The following is a 19,079-nucleotide window of genomic DNA, read 5'->3' on the forward strand; positions in this document are numbered from 1 at the left end:
GGCACGGGTACCAGAACCATCAAAAAGCCAAATCCACAGGGAAGTGGGGATGGACTCACTTACTATGATTCCAGAACCAAGGAATCCTGGCCCCTTGGAAAGACTGTGGTGACTCTGGCACGTCTGGCCCTGGGAATTTTCTTGGGGAGGAGGCAGAGGCTGCTAAAGTCATGAGAGGAAAGGGGGGGCATCAGATTAACAAAGAGAGGAGTGGAGGTGCAGAATCTGCCAGGAGAATGGAGTCAGCTCCCCCTAAGGGTCAGCTGTACCCACACGGTCGTGGACTGACTGAAGGGAAGTTGGGGAGAGGGTGAAGGCGACTAACTGGGAAGGAGGAATTGGAAAAGACAAAAAAACAAAAACAAAAAACAGAGGATGTGTGTGTGGGTGCACAAAAGATAAACATGGGGGAGGAGAACAGAGCAGGGAAACAAAGATATAGAAAGTGCAAGCAAAGAATGATGCAGAGAGACAGGGACACAGACCCTGGTCGTAGATTAGTCTGGAGTAAGGTCTGAAGAAAGCGTGGGGTGGTGAGCTCAGCAAAATGGACTCTGAGCCTAAACCCAAGATTCTGTAAGGCTGGGCTTCTGCCCGCAGCTTCACTGGGCCAGAGCCTCCTGCCTCCATTTGGCCAATGTCCTGGTTCCTGTCCAGATCTGCACTGGGGTGGGGGGAGGGTCTGTTCTGCCACCCTCTGCTTCCCCTCAAGGAGCAGGACTGTGAGTGTGGGGGAGATATGTGTGTGTGCAGGAGAGGGCACAGAGCCTGAGCCGCTCTACGCGTCACTGTACCCCTGAGGGCGTCCTGCGGTGAGCTCTGGAGTTTGGGGCTTATTCAGGTGTCTGGAGACAGCAAGACCTGGAATAAAGCTGCTGCCTGATTACTGCTGCTTGTGGGAAGATCTGGGCTTGTCCGCGTGCGTGTGGGTTTTCCCTCTGTGTGCGGATTGCCTGGAGGGTGGGTGGATGTGTATTTGCGTGAGTAGACTATGAATCTGTCTGGGGTGGGTGGACTATGAATCTGACTGTTCGTGGGTGGTCTGTGGAACTGTGTGAATGCGCGCGTGGGTCCGTGGGGTACACGCGGGGATTTGAGTCTCCAAGGCCACCCCCCAGCGCTGTCCGCGGTGCTGACCTGGGGCATGGAGGGGAGGGGCTCTGCGCCTGGCCTCAGGAGGAACTGCCGGGAGCTGGCGCCGGCTTCCACAGCAGAGAGGGGCCCAAGAAAGGAAACCTCCAAGGAGGCGCCTTCCTGGCCCAGCTGCGGGCCCCTGCCCCTGGGGAGTTGGGAAAAGTTCTCCCAGCGGCGGCGTTGACTCGTGGGACTCAGCGCCACTCGCGCCAGGAACCTTCCCCCATCCTCAGCACCCCCACTGCCCACCCCACCTCCACCCTCACTCGCATTCTCGGCAGTGCCCGCGGACTCTCTCGCGCTCGTCTTCCATCGCACGCCGGGTCTGCCCAAGAGCTCCTGCGCACCCCACTGGACCTGCGGCCAGGTTAATTGGGCCCCAGGACTCGGGAAATGTCCCGCTGAGAAATAAGTACACTAAGGTAGGGAGCGGATGGAGAGGAGGTCATTAACCGTTTCCAGCCCCCTCCCTTCGCTCTAGCCCGGCCAAGAGCCCGATGGGGCGGGTTCAGACCGACGCTCAACTTTTATGGAATCAGTCATCCACCCACAGGGATGAGCAGGGACCTGCGGTCGGAAGCCTCGCGGTTTCCGCACATCACACCGGCCGGCGCAGACCAAGGCTGCTGGGGCCCGCTGCGAGCTGGTGCGGAGCTAGGGACCCGCAGTGGGGACAAGCGCTGGGCTCTGCCCACCGCCAGCCGGCTGTCCTGGGGTGGTGGGTTCCGAGGCCCGCACCCCAGGCTTGGCGAGCGAGACAACTTCACACACTACCCCGCGCAGGCCAGGGTGGGGGCGGCGCAGAGGACTCGCCCTGCTCGTCCGAGCGATACATCCCCCAGCCCCGACCCGGATGGCGCCCAGCGGCCGTCGCACTCACCTCGGCTGGCCAAGCTGAGCTGGCTGAGCCGCGGGCGCGGAAGGGAGGCGTGCCGAAGGGGCCGGTGGCAGGAGCCACCCGGCCGTGAGGACTCGTCCCCTCGCGGGAGTCGCAGGGAAAAGCTCCTCAGAGCTGCAGGAGGCCGGGGTTCCCCGCTCCGCTCCAAAGCACACGGACCGCGCACAGCCCGGTGAGGATCCCGGTCCCTAGCGCTCAACCCGGAGCGCTGGGCTCCACCGCCTTTTATTCGCCGCCCGCCTTTGTTTGGGTCCCGGCTCCTACCACGGGATGTGGGGGTGCCCCGGGCAGGCTCTGGAGCCGCGCCCCACCCCCAGCACTGGCACCTCCGGCTTCGGCGCTGCCTGGCCTTGTGTCAGTTGTCAGCGAGGGCCCGCGTTCCGCCGCGCACTGGTGTCTGCGGAGCCCAGCGCCAGGTGCCGCCGCGGCCTCCGCTCCCCCTGCGGGAGTCGCGCAGTGGTACAGTCGGACTCCCACTGCCGGCTGGCGGAGGCTGCAAGCCCGGCAGCGACCCCTGGGGGTCAGTCTCCGCCTCTGCAAAGGGCCCTTCCTGGCTGGGCTCCGGCCCCAAGTTTCCTAGGATCGTCTCCCACTCCACCCAGCCCTGGCAGGTCACCAGCCTCCTGAACATTCGAAGGCATCCTCGGATCTCCTCCGGAGGGAGCTGCCATGCCCAGGCTCCTGCACCGTCCTTTCCTCCCTTCTTCTCTATTCACCTCTTTGGCACCGGAGACCAGAGCCGTGCCAGCTTCCCTGGGGACCAGACGTCCCTCCAGCTCTGGCACACTGCCTGACACGCCCGGTCGGAAGGCCACAAGAAGAAGTTGGGGAGCCACAGACAGTGCCTGGCCCATTTCTCTCCATCAGGGCTCAGAGGTCATTGTCACTGGTGACACTCAGGGAGAGGCGGGGGGTTGCCTCTACATAGGATCAGCGGCCAGTCCCCCCTTCCCCCACCGCTGCACGACCGAGGGTTTTTACTTATGGAAGCCAGAAAGAAGGGAGGTCATTGCTACTGTTGTGTGAGGGCTGAGCCAAGCGTTTATCATATATCCTCAGAGTGTGTGCAGAGGGGGGAACAGAGAAGACAGAGAGTTGGTGAAACACAATCTCTGTCCTCGGGAAGTCCCAGCTTATGGGAGAAATAAGAACACAGGAGAATCCTAAAATGAAACACCAAGCTCCATACCCACAGACAGGGGCTCAGCCCATGTTAGTTGCCCCAGCCCTTCTTTTTCAAAAAGGAAAACTGAATTGGGGGCACCTCTAACTTCAAGGTGCTGAGTGGAGTTGCCACTCTCTCTGGTGTGCAGTCCCCATGAGCTGTACCCACTGTCTGGCTGCCAACTGGATACATTGGTATTTATAAACCTGGATGCCTTGAGTGCTTCTCTCTGCAGAAGCAAAGAGCCAGTGTCCCTGCCCCAGCACTCACTCCCCATATGCGCAGGATTGTCAGGGGAGCCACTGCCAGGCTGGCCAAGCCTCTCGGGGGTCTCCTAGCAGGTCTATCTGGCCTCAAAGACATTAGGGTTGGGAAGAGCTTCTGGCATGATGGGTGCCACCCTGAGCTGTGAGGAGAGCGAGAGACAGGAGGCCTCTCCCAAGAGGCGGTGTGTGTGTCACCGCCTTAGATCAGAGGCCACATCTGACATCTAAGTACAGAGGAACAGACCCGGCATCGTCCTGCAAACTTCCACTCCCTTCTGTCACATCCCAGCGGGAAGGCAGAGAATATATAGCGTGGAAGAGGGTGGGAGGAAGCACAGGAAGAGATTTGTTTGTATGGGAGTAATCAGGGAGACACAGAGAGTGTTCCCAAGCCCAGCTGAGAGCAAAGGGCTTTCTTGGCTGGGGGAATGGCTTACTCTTTTCAGTTGGTTTGAAAGCTGCTTTCAAGAGCCTCCTCAAAGTTCTCCAAGGCTCCCGCACTGTTCCTCTCAGTCTGACAAATCCACAGGGAGTGCCACTGATGTGCCCTATGACGCTGGGTGCCGCCCTCAGCTCACACCTGGGGACACAGCCCCCACTCCCCTAGGAACCATTTTTAGTAGATTGGGGTCCTGGCTTCATGCTGCCCAGCTGGCCATAGCTGTAGCCACCTTTGCCGCACCCTTCCTGGAGCCCTCTCTGGCCTCCTGAGAGTTCTAGGTGATCTCTAGTGGGGGCTGGGCTTGCTCTGCCCTTGGTGGGGGACCTTCTGGGAATGGAGGGGGCAGAGGCAGAGGCCCAGGGGAGAGGGGGAGGAGTTGGGGAGTATGGAACCCAAGAACACTGGGAAAATGCAATTTTCCTAGGCCATCAGCAAGGTTTTAAAAATGCAAATGGAACTGGGCCTTTGAAATATGCCTGCCATAAAGTGGAACCGTGGTGGCAGCGGGAGCTGGTGCGGGTGTGGAAAGTCATGAGAATCCTCCTCCTGGGGCCTCATCCTCAGACTTCCTTCCCTCCACTTCCCACTCTGCCTGCAGGACTCCTGTTCACAGGGGGCCTGGGAATGCTAGACTCAGGTCCAACCTGAGGGCATCCCCCCGAAGCCTTCTTTATCTCCAGGAGTTAATTAAAAATGACTCTGATGGCCAAATGATCTGCCCAACTAAAAGACTACAAAAAATAAGATTCTACATCCCATCTGGTCCCCCACTCCAGTGCTGTCTGGTGGAAGTTCTTCCTGGGTCTTATTTCAATGCCTCTTGGTACTGATAAGAGGCTTCCCTTATACCCTGTCTTGACGACTAATTGAAAAGCCTTCTTTTGTAAGGGGATTGAGCTATAAAAGGCTGCTTTGTCCTTAGCTCCCATCGCTTTATTTTTATTTTCTCTCCAACTATGCCTGAAGCAGAGCCTCTGAGCTGAGCCGGATCCTACCACTCCCAGTAAAGCCATATATCTGTTGCACCTCTTACCAGCTACGTGGCCTTGGAAAAGCCACTTCACCTTGCTGAACCCGTCATCTCATCTATAAAATGGGGATGGTGAAAGTACCTATCTCATAGTAGTGGTTATAAAGAGTTTATTAGATGAGATAATCTCAGTACAAAAATATCCTTTAGCACCGTGCATAGCATAAACCAAGCTCTTAATAAATACTAACTCCTCCTCCTCCTCCTCTTTCTTCTTCTTATCTGCTGGCAAGAGACAACCTAGAGGTGACCATAGCACCTCTTACTTCTTATCCCCAGCCCTGGTGAGGAAGGACAGATCAAGTCCTCCCACCGGATGGTTGAAAAGCTGAAGGGAAGAGTATATGAGGAAAGGTGGGGTATTTATCTTGAAAATACAGTAGATTAAGACCGTTTTTTCATTGTCCTAGAATCAGGGAATAGAGTAATTACATTTATAAGTAATTCTCTCTTCAATTTGCTAACACACTGACTTTGGAGCTCTTGGTGCCAACCTCCAATGTCACCTCTTCCAGGAAGCCAGTGAGTAGAGGCAAGTGAATTGGGTATGCTGGAGACAGCTCTAGATTTAGATAACTGAGTTTGATTTTTCTATGTGCCTTTTACTAACTGTATGACCTTGGGCAAATCACTTCATTTCTCTGAGACTCAGTTTCCTCAGCTGCAAAATGGGAGTATAATGACCTCTGCCTATAATATGCCTTCAATTATCTTTTCAGCTGAGGTGGAGCACAGATTTATGGATGATAATTAATTAAATATGTATGTATATACGCACACATATATATAGTAATATGTAGATTTATAGAGTTATATCGTTAGAGAGATGATAATAGAATGATCAATCCCTGTTTCCATGACTTTCCTGATTGGTTGTAGCAAGTTAGTGGAAGAGATTGGGGCGGACCGAGGCCTCCCACATTTCGGTCCTGAACTTCTCCCAAGTCACCATCTTGCTTCTTCCCAGCCCCATTCTTCCTAAAGCTCTGTTCAGGAGGCAAGTGTGAGTTTATGAGGAAAGGGGGGCAGGCAGTAACTCAAGAGAAGAGAGAGAGGCCTGGGGAAAGGTGATAGTGCCAGGCTGGAGTGGGGTGCTGCAGACAGGGTCTGGGGGAGACCAAACAGATGGGAGCCCTCTACACCTGCCTCTTCCAGAATTTTGCAAGCAGCCAGGCCTAGCATTCCTTTCTCAGCCTTGCCTGCCTCCTCCAAGGAAGCAGGCAGCCTGCACCAGTGAATACAATTCAAGTTATTAATTGCCTGCAACAATTAGCCCTAGCGCCTGGTCCTGCAGACACCCAAGCTCTGAAAGAGGGAGCCAATTACAGCTTTATCAATATTCACACTGCTGCATAATCCTCTCCCAACAACACAGTGCCCTTATCCACCATCTATGTTCCTAGGGGCCTTGCTGACCCCAGCATCTGGAGAAAACCAAGTTTTGCTGAAGCCTCCAAGAGTGCAAGTCAATAAAGGGTTAGACTCTGAGGGGCATCTCACATAGCAGAGCCAGAGTGCTGGAAGGGAAGAGTAGGAACCTGCCAAAGATCTGGACATTAGTGTGGCATTAGTGTGGCATTAGTCAAAGACCATCCCATTGCATGGGAGAGAATATAAACTCCAGTTTGAGGGCTTTAAGTAGATTCCTTGAGGGTCTGATTGTTAGGACTGGCTTGAAAGGCAAGGTCAGAAATACCCCAAAAGTTCTGGTTTTAACCTAAGCTCAGTCACATACTAGTATTGTGACTTTGGGAAAATCCCTTTGTATCTCTCAGCTCATTTCCTTACCTATAAACTGGGAACAGTGGCCATACCTCCCCAAGGAGGGAGATGCTATGCATAGTGGGTGGCATGGAGTGAGTTGGAAATAAACGGTAGCTATTGTATTCTATATGGAAAGAGCCCTGGAAGGAGATTCCATGCTGCCTGGGTCCCCTTTCCCTTGGCAGGGAAGTAGGAGTGTGGGGCAATGGAGAACGGGGTAGACGGGGAGTGAAGAGATCTACATGCTGGCTTCAGATTTGCTCTAACTTACACTGTGGTCTTGGTGCCCCTCCCACTCTGGCCTATTGTTCTGACCTGACAAATGAGGACATGAGGCTAGATGAGCTCTAGAGGCCCTCTAACTGTGGTCTTCCAGGGGAGTATGGGCAGAAGGAATTAGTTTAGAATGGGTGGGAGGCCATGGGGAATATGGACTTCCCAATTTTTCAAAGGGGTAAATGTGTTGGATCAGCTGAAGAACATGAAATCAGTTACATAAATAGTTAAGCCTAAAGTCACAAATCTGTTGGTTCTGCATCAGTAAAAGAAACCACAGAGATAGGAAATAAAGATCATCACCTGGGGATTCAGAACTCCCCAGAGAGGCTGGATAGAAGTCCCATGTGTGGTCCATGTTTCAGCACCACGGACAGCGGCTGACTCTGGCCTCCTAGCCCTCCCTGGGGCCATGGTTGAGGGGAGGGCAAAGAGATGAGTGAGGAGTATGGATTTGATCAATGAGTTGGAGCCTTGGAGGTGATGTAATGTTTGGCGTGAGTAATGCTGAGGGTCAAGAGCAACTCAGTTACACCTGGTGGAGGCCTCTGAGTGGCCCGTGGAGCTGCCCAGACATTAGAGGGTAGTCTCATGTATAGGTCCTGTCTCCCGGCCCCTCCTCAGGAATCCCCACGGCTCCTGGCGTACCTGCCTTTGTGTGAGCTCTTCCATGACTCAGCACGGAATCCCAACCCTATCTCCCCATCGTGCCCTGCCCCTTTGTCCCTCTGACCTCGGCTTCCTGGTACAAGTTGGCCAACACCTCCCCTTGCTCCAGTCAGCCTGGCTGACCCACTGGCGCCAGGAGCCAGGCTAGATTTAACCCTGACCACCAGGCTCCATCTGGGCCTCTACAGTGACAACAAGAAAGAGCTTTCCTGGCATTTTCCCAGTCAGGAATCTGCACAGTTCTGATGGGCTGTCCCACGGCCAGCTCCTATTCCAGCACATTCAGTGTGGGCAGGGTGGGGAATATTCTGTGCCAGAGAACTCTGTGGCTAGAGCCCCTGACCTACAATGAAGGGCTGGTTGACAGATCATCAGCGCTCAGGCAGTTAAAATACCTTTTAGGCAGCAAGAGATGCTACTAACAACATCAGCATGAATGATAATTAATGGCTAGCATTTAGCGAGTGCCAGTCATTGTATATATGCAGTACTTCATTTAAACTCACAATCAGCCCATCAGGTGAGTATTTACTATCCTCCTTTCCAGATAAGGAGATTGAGGCTCAGAGAGTAAACTGCTTCTGGTCACACAACAGGTAAATACTGAGGACTCAACCGCAGGCAGTTTGATTCTATAGCCCAAGTTCTTTGCCACACTATTATTCCCATTTTACAGATGGGAAAACGGAAGGTCAGAGGGGTTAAGGAACTTCATTAAGGTCACAGAAAGAGTCAGAAATGGAAAGAATTTGAACCAGGGTTCGCTTGATGTTGAAGATACCACGCTTATCTGGTCCACTCTACTGCTCCCTAATGAACTAGGTCCCTTTGGGTGCCCACTCTCAGAGTCCCCTCCTGTGGCACGCAGGTCTCATCTTAGGTCTAAAACACAACTATACTCATATCTCTATTTATCCTTAGGAAAGTCACTTCCTCTCCCTGAGCCCAGATCTACCAAGGGAAATATTCTATGACCGAGCTCACATTCCAATTTGAGAATTGCTTTGTCTGATGAGATTTGCCCATGGGAACTCGAAAGGCCATCATGCAAAATGGCAGGACATTTCCCAGGACCCAGAGGGCAAGGTCATACCCATACCCTTTGATAAAAGATGCAGGGGCCAGGGCCATTGGCTGTGGACATCACCTGACACAAAATGCCAGGTCACCTCCTAGCTTTTCATTTACCAGCGAGAAGATTGAGTCCCGGGGCAAGTGATTGCAGTGGTGTGGTTGCCGTCTGACAGCATGCCAGTTTGGCCACCCCTCCAAGGCTTCTATGTCCTTCTCGACACCTCTGGGTTCTCATTTTGCAGCTGGGCACATCTTGGGACAGCTGTTCTCCCTGGCATCCAGGGCCACACCCGGCAGATGTGCCAGCAGGATGCAGGAGGAATGCATGAATAGTCTTAATGGCCACGTGGCGGAGCAGCTTGGGCCAGGTTAGCACAGCTGGCTGTGCCGTGGAGCTGGGCTGGTGGCATGTCGCCTTCCCCTCCTCCTGCTCCCCCTCTTCCTCCTCCTCTACCGTGTTCTCCTCTTCTGCCTCTCCCCTTCCATTGTTCCTCGTCCTCCTCCTCGTTTTCTTTCTTGTCTCTATCCTCACGTTCTCAAACTCCCGCCTTCCCTCCTTTACACTTACCCCTTCCCTTGAAAATGACCACAGTAAACATTTATTGAGCACTTACTGTATGATAAGCCCCAACTCAAGTGTTTTACATGCACCATCTTTTTAATCTTCACAACAGCCCTTGGAAAATCGTCTCCCTTTTACAGGTCAGGAAAACATGCCTCGGAGAGGTCAAGGTCTGTAAGGCCCAGCTGACTTCTGAGCCCACGGCCTCCTGACCCTTTGCTCTGCTGGGGTCCGTAGCACCCCATCACACGTGGGGCAAGAAGGCCAGAGGTGCTGCGATCCATTCCCTTTTGGCCTTGGATGGATTGCTGGGTGGATGCTTTCTTTGATTTTTCTTCAAACCCTCAGCTGATTTCATCTCCCCACCCTGGATTGCTCTGTTTTCTGTACCTCTTAGTCCTTTCCTTCCTGGTGTGTGTATGAGCAACCCAGGGTTGGCTGAGGCACCTCATGTTTGCTAAATCAGGAAAATGGAACCAGACCAGTACGCGTGGGACCAAGCTTTACCTGGCCAAGTGCAGAGGACTTCCCCTAGTCCCCTGAGGATTCTGCGATCATTGTCACTTTAATCCGTGAATAACTAAGGGGGCTGAAGGTAGGTAAGAGAATGGAGGTTGGCAGACATAGCTGGGTCACCTACTGGCCAGGTGATGTCGGCCAAGTTGCCTCAACTCTCTGAGTCTGTTTTCTTACCTTTAAAATGGAGACTAGACTCGCCTCAAGGGATGATGGTGAGGTGAGGAGCCATTAAGATAGGGTATGTAGTGTGCCTGGCGTGTAGCAGTCCTCAGGCAATGTCCTTGTCCTGCTCTACCTTGTTTTGGGTCAAGGGAATTTACAGACACATACTCCCTTAGCCTGTGGAGGACTCCCTGGAACACATTTCCCAGGAATTGTTTGTTCTCCCAACTCTTTTTGGTAGGATTTAGATAACAAGGTAATAGCCAACGTTTTTGCATGTGTCCTACGTTTGAATTGCTCACATCATCTCATTTATATCATGTGGGTTCAGAAGACAAGCCCTGGAGCCAGACGACCTGGGTTCAAATCCGAGCTCTGCCACTTACTGGCTGTGTGACTGTGGGCAATTCACATAACCTTTCTGTGTTTCAGTTTTCCTCATCTGTAAAGGAGGTGTACAGTAGTATCTACCTCCTAAGGCAGTGCTGAGGAGTTAGGGGGGCATGGAAAGTACTGAGATCAGTGCATAGACATTCTAAGTGCTCCCTAAATGTCAGCTATTATTATTTGATTTCCACAACAATCCAAGAAAGTGGATATTATAGTCCCTGTTTTACAAAAGAGGTAACAGAGAGGTTAAGTAACTAGTCCAAGGTCACGCAGCTAGTAAATGGCAGGGCTAAGATTTGAACCCAGGTCTGACTGATTGCCAGACCTAAGGGTTTCCCACTTAGCCATACATCTGGGAGGTAAGAGGATGGGGTTTATGGCCACCTCTGAGGCTCAGCCAGTCCCTTCCAATGCTGTGACCCAGAGGAGCTCACCTCCCTACCTTCTTGCTTCCTCTTGTCTTAGCTGGAAACTAACCCTTTCCCACTCAGTCATTTATTTCAAAAAAACTCCAACTCCAACGGATTCCCTGGACCTTCCCATTTCCAAACCTGCTCACTTTGCAGGGTTCCCAGGGCGTGGAGCCTACAAAGGCCATGAATCGGTCTTGATCTCCCCTGGGCCTAGTATGAGAGCCTGGGGGTAGGGAGCAGAGCTTCCAGGGCACCCAGGAAGCCCCTACAACTCCCACTGTTCCCTGCAGGAGGGTCTGCTGCTCCGAGAGCTCTATTCTTCCACCCTCCCCACTGCCCGCAGGACTCAGCCCCCATACCGAATGTGGTATGCAAGGCCCTTCTTCCTTAATGGCCTTTCTCCAACCCCATCAACTGGCAGTGCCCTCCCCACCCCCAGCTGGCTGAAAAGCTAGCCCATCACGGCTCAGACACAGCGGGCTCCGTCATGCCTCTCAGCCTTTACTCAGGTCACTCCATCTGCTTGAGATGCTCTTTCTCTTCTTTACCAGCGGAAACATTACTCATCCTGAAGGCCCATCCTCCTTCTATGATGAAGCCACCCCCAACCCTACCCCCACTCTTTCCCCCAAGGAGTCTTCAACTTTCTCTCCTTTTTGCTCCTGGAACAATTTCACACCTCTATTTCCGCATTTATCACAGCCTGACTTGTTTTCTACATAGAGTCTGTTGTGTGAGGGTGCATGGAATGTGAGGGTACATGAAGACTCTGTAGGGGGGCCACTTCCCAGGCAAGGGCTGAGGGCAGGGGAGGGGCAGATCATAAGCCCCATCGGAGCTGGGAGTTTTGGGACCATCTGCTCCAGGACCTGGCTCTGGGTCAGACATTATTCTTCTCATTTTAGAGATGGGACAATTGAGGTTCATGGAAGGGATGACTTTCCCGTGATCGTATGGCTCTCTGTGAGAGGACTATGGAAGCTGGGCTTCCAGCTCCTAATCCTGTGGGGTCCCCAAAGTCCCTGCTATAGGTCTGAGTGTGGCACACACTTCCTTGGTCCCCCCGAGCCTCTGAACCACCTTGCTGTCTTTATCAGCCAGCTATCGCTGCAAGAATGCTGCATAACAAACCCCTTCAAAATCCCAGTCACATTTAACAGTAACACTTACATTTTGCTCACAAGCTGACAGGAGAGCTCTGCTTCAGACTGTGTCAATTCCACGTGTCACGTAAGGGGCCGTGGCTTGCCGTGGCTCCCTGGTCAAGTTCATTTTCTGGCTACGGCAGGAATGCTAGAGGGCAAACACACCACATTATGTAGCTTAAGCCTTTTCTCTCATTATATCTGCGACCATGCCATTGGCCAGAGCAAGTCACCTGGCCAAGCCCAAAGTCAAGTGGTGACAAAATAGACTCAGCTCCATGTAGCCATGGCAAGAGTTTGAACGATCAATAATTCAATCTTTAGTGCTGTGTTTATGCCTCTACCTTCCTTCTTACAGATTCGAATTGATAGCCGACCGTCCCCCAAAGCCACTAGACAGCTTCCTTCCCTGCAGCCCTACCTGCAGAGTCTTTAGTTCACTCTCCACCTCCCCCATCGGAAACTTAGCTATACACATTACAAAATAACAACAGAGGAGAAATGTAAAGAGAATACTCGGGCCCCAAGGGTTAAATGTAAAGGAAGAGTAAAGGGAAACATACCGTGTTTCCCCGAAAATAAGACCTAGCCGGACAATCAGCTCTAATGCGTCTTTTGGAGCAAAAATTAATATAAGACCCGCTCTTATTTTACTGTAATATAAGACCGGGTCTTTGTAATATAATATAATATAATATAATATAATATAATATAATATAATATAATATAATATAATATAATATAATACCGGGTCTTATAGTCATTTTTGCTCCAAAAGACACATTAGAGCTGATTGTCTGGCTAGGTCTTATTTTCAGGGAAACGCGGTAGCTGAACTCTGGAAGAGTGGAGAGTGGGGGAGACTTACCTTCTCCCTCACCTTCCAGCACCACCCATTGTCCCAAATCTGAGAGGTGAGCTTTAGGGATCCCTCAAAATGTTGAGTCAAGTTCTCATAGGATCACTTATCTGTATAGTCTCAGAATCTCGATGTGGGGACCCTTTTTATTTTTGCCTTCTTTCATCTGCATACCATTCTTTTGATAGCAGCCCACCAATTTTCAATAGAGAACCACCATTCCCCTTCAGCCCATGTGGTTTGGGTGGGGAGAATGTACATGTAACCCAGGCCTAAGCCAATCAGAGCATCCCATCCTCACCTGGGCTGCAGTGATTGGTTTAGGGGATAGACTCATGGCAAGTCCAGGCCAATGAGAATTCGGTCCTGGACTTTTTGTCTAATTGATGGGCCTGCTATGAAGAGTTAGAGGAAGCTAGGAAGAGACTATTTTTAACTCCAGGAATTGAAACAGAGAGGGTATAGAAAGGTTACCAGCAGCCATCATGCTGCCACGTCAATTTCCAAGAATAAAGTGTGCCAACCTCACTAGGAACGGGGACAGAGAGAGACTTGCCTTGAGCTTCTTGACTTGACTTTTTACTTTTCAGCTATGAGACCAGGTGGAACATGTTTTCTGTCACTTGCAACTGACAGTCTTGATTAAATACGAAGTCTGACAATTAATTTCGTGAACTCATCCTAGAAAAAGTGCCATATACCTCATGGCTGAATATTACTAGGGCCACCTGCGAAGTACTCCCCTTGGGAAGCTGTGCACTGACACCAGTGCCTAGTCCACCCTTCAAAGCAATTTTGGAACTTTTTTTCTGGAATGGCATCAGAGCTGTCTTCATATTACCCTTGATGTCCTGAATGTCATCAAAATGTCTTCCTTTCAATATTTCCTTTATCTTTGGGTCAAGAAGGAAGTCATTGGGGCCAGATCAGGTGAGGAGGGAGGGTGTTCCAATAGAGTTATTTGTTTACTGGCTAAAAACTCCCTCACAGACAGTGCCCTGTGAGCTGGTGCATTGTCGTGATACAAGAGCCACGAATTGTTGGTGAAAAGTTCAGGTCGTCTAACTTTTCCATGCAGCCTTTTCAGCACTTCCAAATAGTAAACTTGGTCAACTGTTTGTCCAGTTGGTACAAATTCATAATGAAGAATCCCCCTGATATTAAAAAAGTTTAGCAACATCGTTGCTACAAGTTCGCGAACTTAATTGTCAGAGCTCGTAAACCTGGAAAACTATAATCATAGAATTTTGGACACCTAGAGCCAAGGATGCTTCAAATCATACATTTGTTGAATCCTGAGAGTTGAAGTCCTTAGATATTTAGAGGAACATGGGGAGGGGCCCAAAGGTATGGGTGTGGAGAAGGGGAGGAACCCAAATCCCTTTATGCACCCCCACTGGTGCCAGCACATTCGTCCTGTACGGGGAGCTCCTACAGTGTCAGGCACTAGACTATAGATTGGCCTGGGTGAGCTGGGTGCAATGAGATGCACAATCCCAGCTTCCTGTCTCGGCAATGCCACCAACTGTAGCCCTTCGTGGCTGTGTGTCTACATGGCATTCTCTCATCCCTTCATCCAAGGAGGAGATGGGGTTTGAGCTGGCTGGGGCCAGTGCAAACAGTGTTGCAAGGAGCGGCTGTTGCAAGCCAGGGTCTAGAAAGCACAAAGGGTGTTCAGAGGGAGAGGCAGACGGTGAGGATGCCCCTTAGAAGAGTTGCATTTGGCTGGCAGAGAAGCCTTCCCGGCCTGGACTCCTCTGAACCAGGCGCCTGGCCCAGTGTGCCAACCTCCAGCTTGGCAGCAGTGCCCGCTCTTGCTGGCTGACCTTTCCGAGCAGATATTTCAGGAAAGGGAATGAAGGCTCACACCTCACTCTGGCCTCTCCACCTGCTGAGACAATCTTCAGAGGTGCCAATGACTGACCTGGCTTCTGGGCCCCTTCCCTCTGCCAGGGCTGGGGCAGCCACTGGCTTTCTTCCTCTCGAGCCCACAGGGACTTCCACATGGCCACAGCTCCTGGATCCAGCTTCGCTTCTGGCCTGGCCACTCTTTCTTGGAAGGCAAATGTCTCCTTTGCTCTGAATGGAGGTTCCTGAGTGTAATAGACTTAGATTCTAGTTCAAACTTTTCCAGTGACTTGCATATCTTGGCCTCAGTTTATCTACCTGTAAACTGGAGGCCTCCCCACTAATAAGCCTCACTACACTGTTGTGAAATAGGTCTTACCACTCCCATTCGATAGGCAAAGAAACCAAGGCTCTGAGAGGTCCTGACTTCTTCACTCATGCAGCAGCATTTATTTAACAAACACTGGTTGGGCACCTGCCAGGTACTGCCCTAGGCTCCGAGGACACTGAAGTGACTAAAACAAAGTCGCAACCCACAAGCTGCTCAGTAGGGGTGAGTAACAGAGTTGCTCAAGGTCCTAGAGCAAACTGTCATCCCCTTTGCACACAGTAGGTGTTCAATCAGTACATGAATTGGCTGAAATACCTTGTGGGCAACAGGCAAGGAGGAATCAGGAGCTCAAAGACAGTGGGATACAAAGAATGCAGGATACAAAGGGATGTCAATTTCTAGCCTCTAAGCTGGATTTGCAAACAAAAAATCTATCATATCTGACGGTGTTTGCTAAAGACCAAAATGGAGATGAAGGAAATTAGCGGTGGCGGATGGTCTGCTTGGCTCCCGCCTAGCGAAGCAGCTTGGGGACTGCAGGGGCTGCTCTGCAGTGGTCCCTGGACCTGGACTCCACCCTCCCCCACCGTCAGCCAGGGCTGCAGAGAAGATGGAAACACTGCAATCAGGATGGCAAACTGGTAGCATGGGTAACAAGGAGGGAGGGCTTGCAAACATGAGGACGAACGCTTACCTGCCCACTTAAAATGTCTTGAAATGGGTCCACGTCTCAGAGATGATCACAGCAGGTTCTTTGTCGGCTCTGGACCTTGCTTCTCAAAGTGTGGTCCATGGACCAGTAGCATCGGCAACACTCGGGCATTTGTTTAAAAGGCAGACTCTCAGTCCCATCCCGGACCTACGGATGGTGGCTGTGTTTTTAACGAGGTCCCACCCAATTTCTCTAGATTGGCTGCATATTAGAATCACCCGGGGAGGTTTGGGAAACATTGATGCCTGGATCTATCCCAGAGATTCTGATTTAATTGATCTGAGCTGTGGCAGGATTTTATTGAGATAGAACTGACCTGTAACATTGTGTAAGTGTAAGGTGTAGAGCGTGTTGATTTCATACACTTGTATATTGCAAAAGAATTGCCACCGTAGCCTTAGCTGACACCTCCATCATGCCACACAATGACTGTTTCCTTCCAAGCAGGACTTTTTAACATCCAGCAGGTGTTCCTAATGTACAGCCACGCTTGAGGACCTCTGCTCTAACTTTACAGAGTACATTCCCAAACTTGACCTCAAATACCCTTCACTACAACTCGAGGAGCTCAGGAGGGTATAGTTAGCCCCATTTTCCAGAAATGAGGCTAACCTCATGTTTCACTCTAGCAGGGTGGTGTAGAGCAGTGGTTCTCAAAGTGAGGTCCCTCGACAAGCAGCATCACCTGGGAGCTTATTAGAAATGCAAACCTCAAAATCAGAAACTCTGGGGGTGGGGCCCAGAACCTATGCTTTAACAGGCCTTCTCCAGGCAATTCTGCTGCATGTTCAAGTTGGAGAACCACTGGTATGATGGACAGAGCCCTGCATTGGGAGGGGAGCTCTGGCATCTCTCCTTGGCACTGCGTGTCTTTGGGCAAGTGACTGTCCCTCTGGGCTTCAGTTTGCACATGTGTAAACTGAGGGGACTAGACCAGATCAGGGCTGCCACCCTTGCATAGTGTCCCCTGGCAGACATTGCTAATCCATTGCAGCACTGCTTCCCGCTGGGTTGACCTGAGAGCGTTTCTCAGCACATCTCCCAGGTGATCAGGTTTGCACTGAAATTAGACATCCCAGGTGTTAGATGATCTCCAAGAGCTTCTCCATCTCTACAGTAAGTGGTAGGCGTAGACCTGTCCTTGGAACCAGTGCTTTGTATCTCCTCCTCCAGCTCAAAGAAACGAAGAAGCTGGTGCATCACATAGGCCAGACAGACGTGTCAGGGAGTAGGTGACCCTATCCCCACCGTCATGCCCCTTCATACCTCCACACTTTGTATAGCCTGTTCCCACTACCGGATGTACTCTTCGCCTCCTCTGGACTAATCTGATGCAGCCACTAAGGGCCAACTCAAATGTCACCTTCTCAGTGAAGACCCCCGTGCCTCCAGGTAAGGACAACCACAATCAAGTTTCCTTGGGGATGGGAGCACTTCCTGTCTGTGTAATTCATCTCCATGATAATATACCCCCCAGTGGACTGTGGCTCCTGGAGATCAGGGACCATCAGGAGCCCTGCACTTGGAGGGATGAATGCTCAGGATAAATGCGATTGATGGAGGCACCAGATTCCCACTGTCGGGGGGCAAGGTGTCCTCATGAGACCTATATCCTTCTGGTCACGGCAACTTCTGTGCCTCATTCGAACAGCATATTGGCCAACTTCCAACTTGCCAGTCCTCTGTCACTCAAGAGTCCAGCGCTGGCCCTGGCATCGTGCTGACAGGTGCCCTGCACAATCTGGCTGGCCTGTCTCCTTCCCAGGAAAGTGTGAGGGAGGCAGAGCAGCGGCAGCGGCATAGCTGTGCTCTCCAGCAAGGAGCTAATGGGCAGGTTAGTGAGGCAGTCTGCCCTCAGATTATTGACCCTAGAGAGTCGGGGAAGTAGGCACCAGGACGGTAATCACCCTCACACATCGAGTTCCAAGGACCTGGAGAAGCTACCTTCTTTCAGCTCGCCCTCATGCCTCCATCACTGCTCAGTCCGACAGGGAGGGAGGCAGGGCGAGGTCCATTCAGCCTATATTTACTGAGCACCCACTGTGCATTTAGCCTGGGTGAGGTGCAGTGCTGAAGACACAGCCCCTGCTCCTAAAGAGGGACGAGAAAGGGAAAGACACTGGCGTATAGTGAACATGGCTATATGCCTTGTCTTGTGTGACGGCAACAACATACATTGAGCACCGACCACGTGCCAGTCCTTGAGTGACAGGACTGTGTACTGAGCACCCACTATGTGCAGATTCGTGTGGGAGGGGGATATGTACTCGGCACCCACTGTGTGCCAAGCCCTCTGAGAGGAGATGTGCATATTCCCGAGGCCCTGCCCCTGAGGGAGGGAGGAGAGGACGTACCAAGTTCTGTGTGAGGAACCTCACACACATTAAAAACGCACAACAGTCCTTGCAGGCAACTTCAGGAACTGGGTTTTCGTGCCTGTGCCACCCCCTCACCCTCAATCCAGCTCCTCCTCACCGAAGGCCAGCTCAAATGCCACCTCCTGGGGCAATGCAATGGGAATGTGTCTTCTATGGGAAGACTGCTGACCCGTCAGGCAGAACTCTTGGCTCTCTTCTGTGCTTTTCCTCAGCAGCGTGACCCGGCAGCCCCTGTTTCCTCCACCTGGGATTACTGACAACCAGGCTGCCCTGCATTCAGCCCTTCCCATGGGTGCCTGCCATGCATTCTCTCTTAGTCCTTGCCACCCAGCTGCTAGGTAAGTATTCCACTACCCATTTCACAACTGAGGAAACTGAGGTCCTAAGAGGCTAAGGGACTTGCCCGAAGCCACACAGCCAGTAAGTAATAGAGACAGAGCTTGGCCCTAAGCCCAGCTGTTTCCAAAGCTATTGGGTGAATGACTCAGCCCAATGCTGGGCCCCGGATCATGGCTGTCCCCAGAGGACATCCGCTCTCCTCTTTAACAACAGTAAACAGAAGCTTTGATCCCCACTCAGCTGCCCCTCTCCCCACACCCCCATCACCTGCATGCGGAGACCTCTCTCCTGGAGGTCACCAAGACTCTGGGGTGTTGTAGTCCCAAACTAGGACACACATTGTGGGAACAGAGCCAGGAGAGCAGTTTCCAGGCTCTCGGCCTCACGTGGAAAGGTGCTGGCTCAGGTGGTAGATGGCTATCAGCTGTGACTAGTTGGCTATCAGCTGTTACCGGTTAGCCATTAGTCACTGATAGAACTGCGGCTGTGCTGGGCTGGGGGTGGGTTGGTTGGCAGGGAAGCGGATGGCAGATTGCGGATTGTGTAGCTCCTGCTTCCTGTGTCTCCAACCCAGCCGCCAGCGAGAATATAGTGGTCTGACTCCCCATCTATGGCTCCGTGGGTGTTCCTTTTTGGCCTCACCATATCCTGTGTTCTGGTGCGGGGAGCGGGATCAGAGTTCCTGCATGACACACGCTGCCAT

General features: G+C 51.9%; 1 protein-coding gene across 5 annotated transcripts in view; it reads right to left on the reverse strand.

Moving 5' to 3' along the window:
• Positions 1-15,845, reverse strand: part of DISP3 (dispatched RND transporter family member 3) — a 57,419-nt gene extending 41,574 nt beyond the window's left edge. For 3 of the 5 annotated variants that reach the window (XM_081057351.1, XM_081057350.1, XM_081057347.1), the window contains exon 1: positions 2,015-2,404. The gene's annotated coding sequence lies outside the window, so the exon portion shown is untranslated. Of the gene's footprint in view, positions 1-2,014; positions 2,405-11,934; positions 12,059-15,641 lie in introns of those variants that run through there. The other 2 variants (XM_081057349.1, XM_081057348.1) reach the window with 2 other exon arrangements.
• Between the last annotated feature and the right edge of the window lie 3,234 nt (positions 15,846-19,079).

The sequence above is a fragment of the Rhinolophus hipposideros genome, assembly GCF_964194185.1.
Source record: "Rhinolophus hipposideros genome assembly, chromosome: 8".
Lineage (NCBI taxonomy): Eukaryota > Metazoa > Chordata > Mammalia > Chiroptera > Rhinolophidae > Rhinolophus > Rhinolophus hipposideros.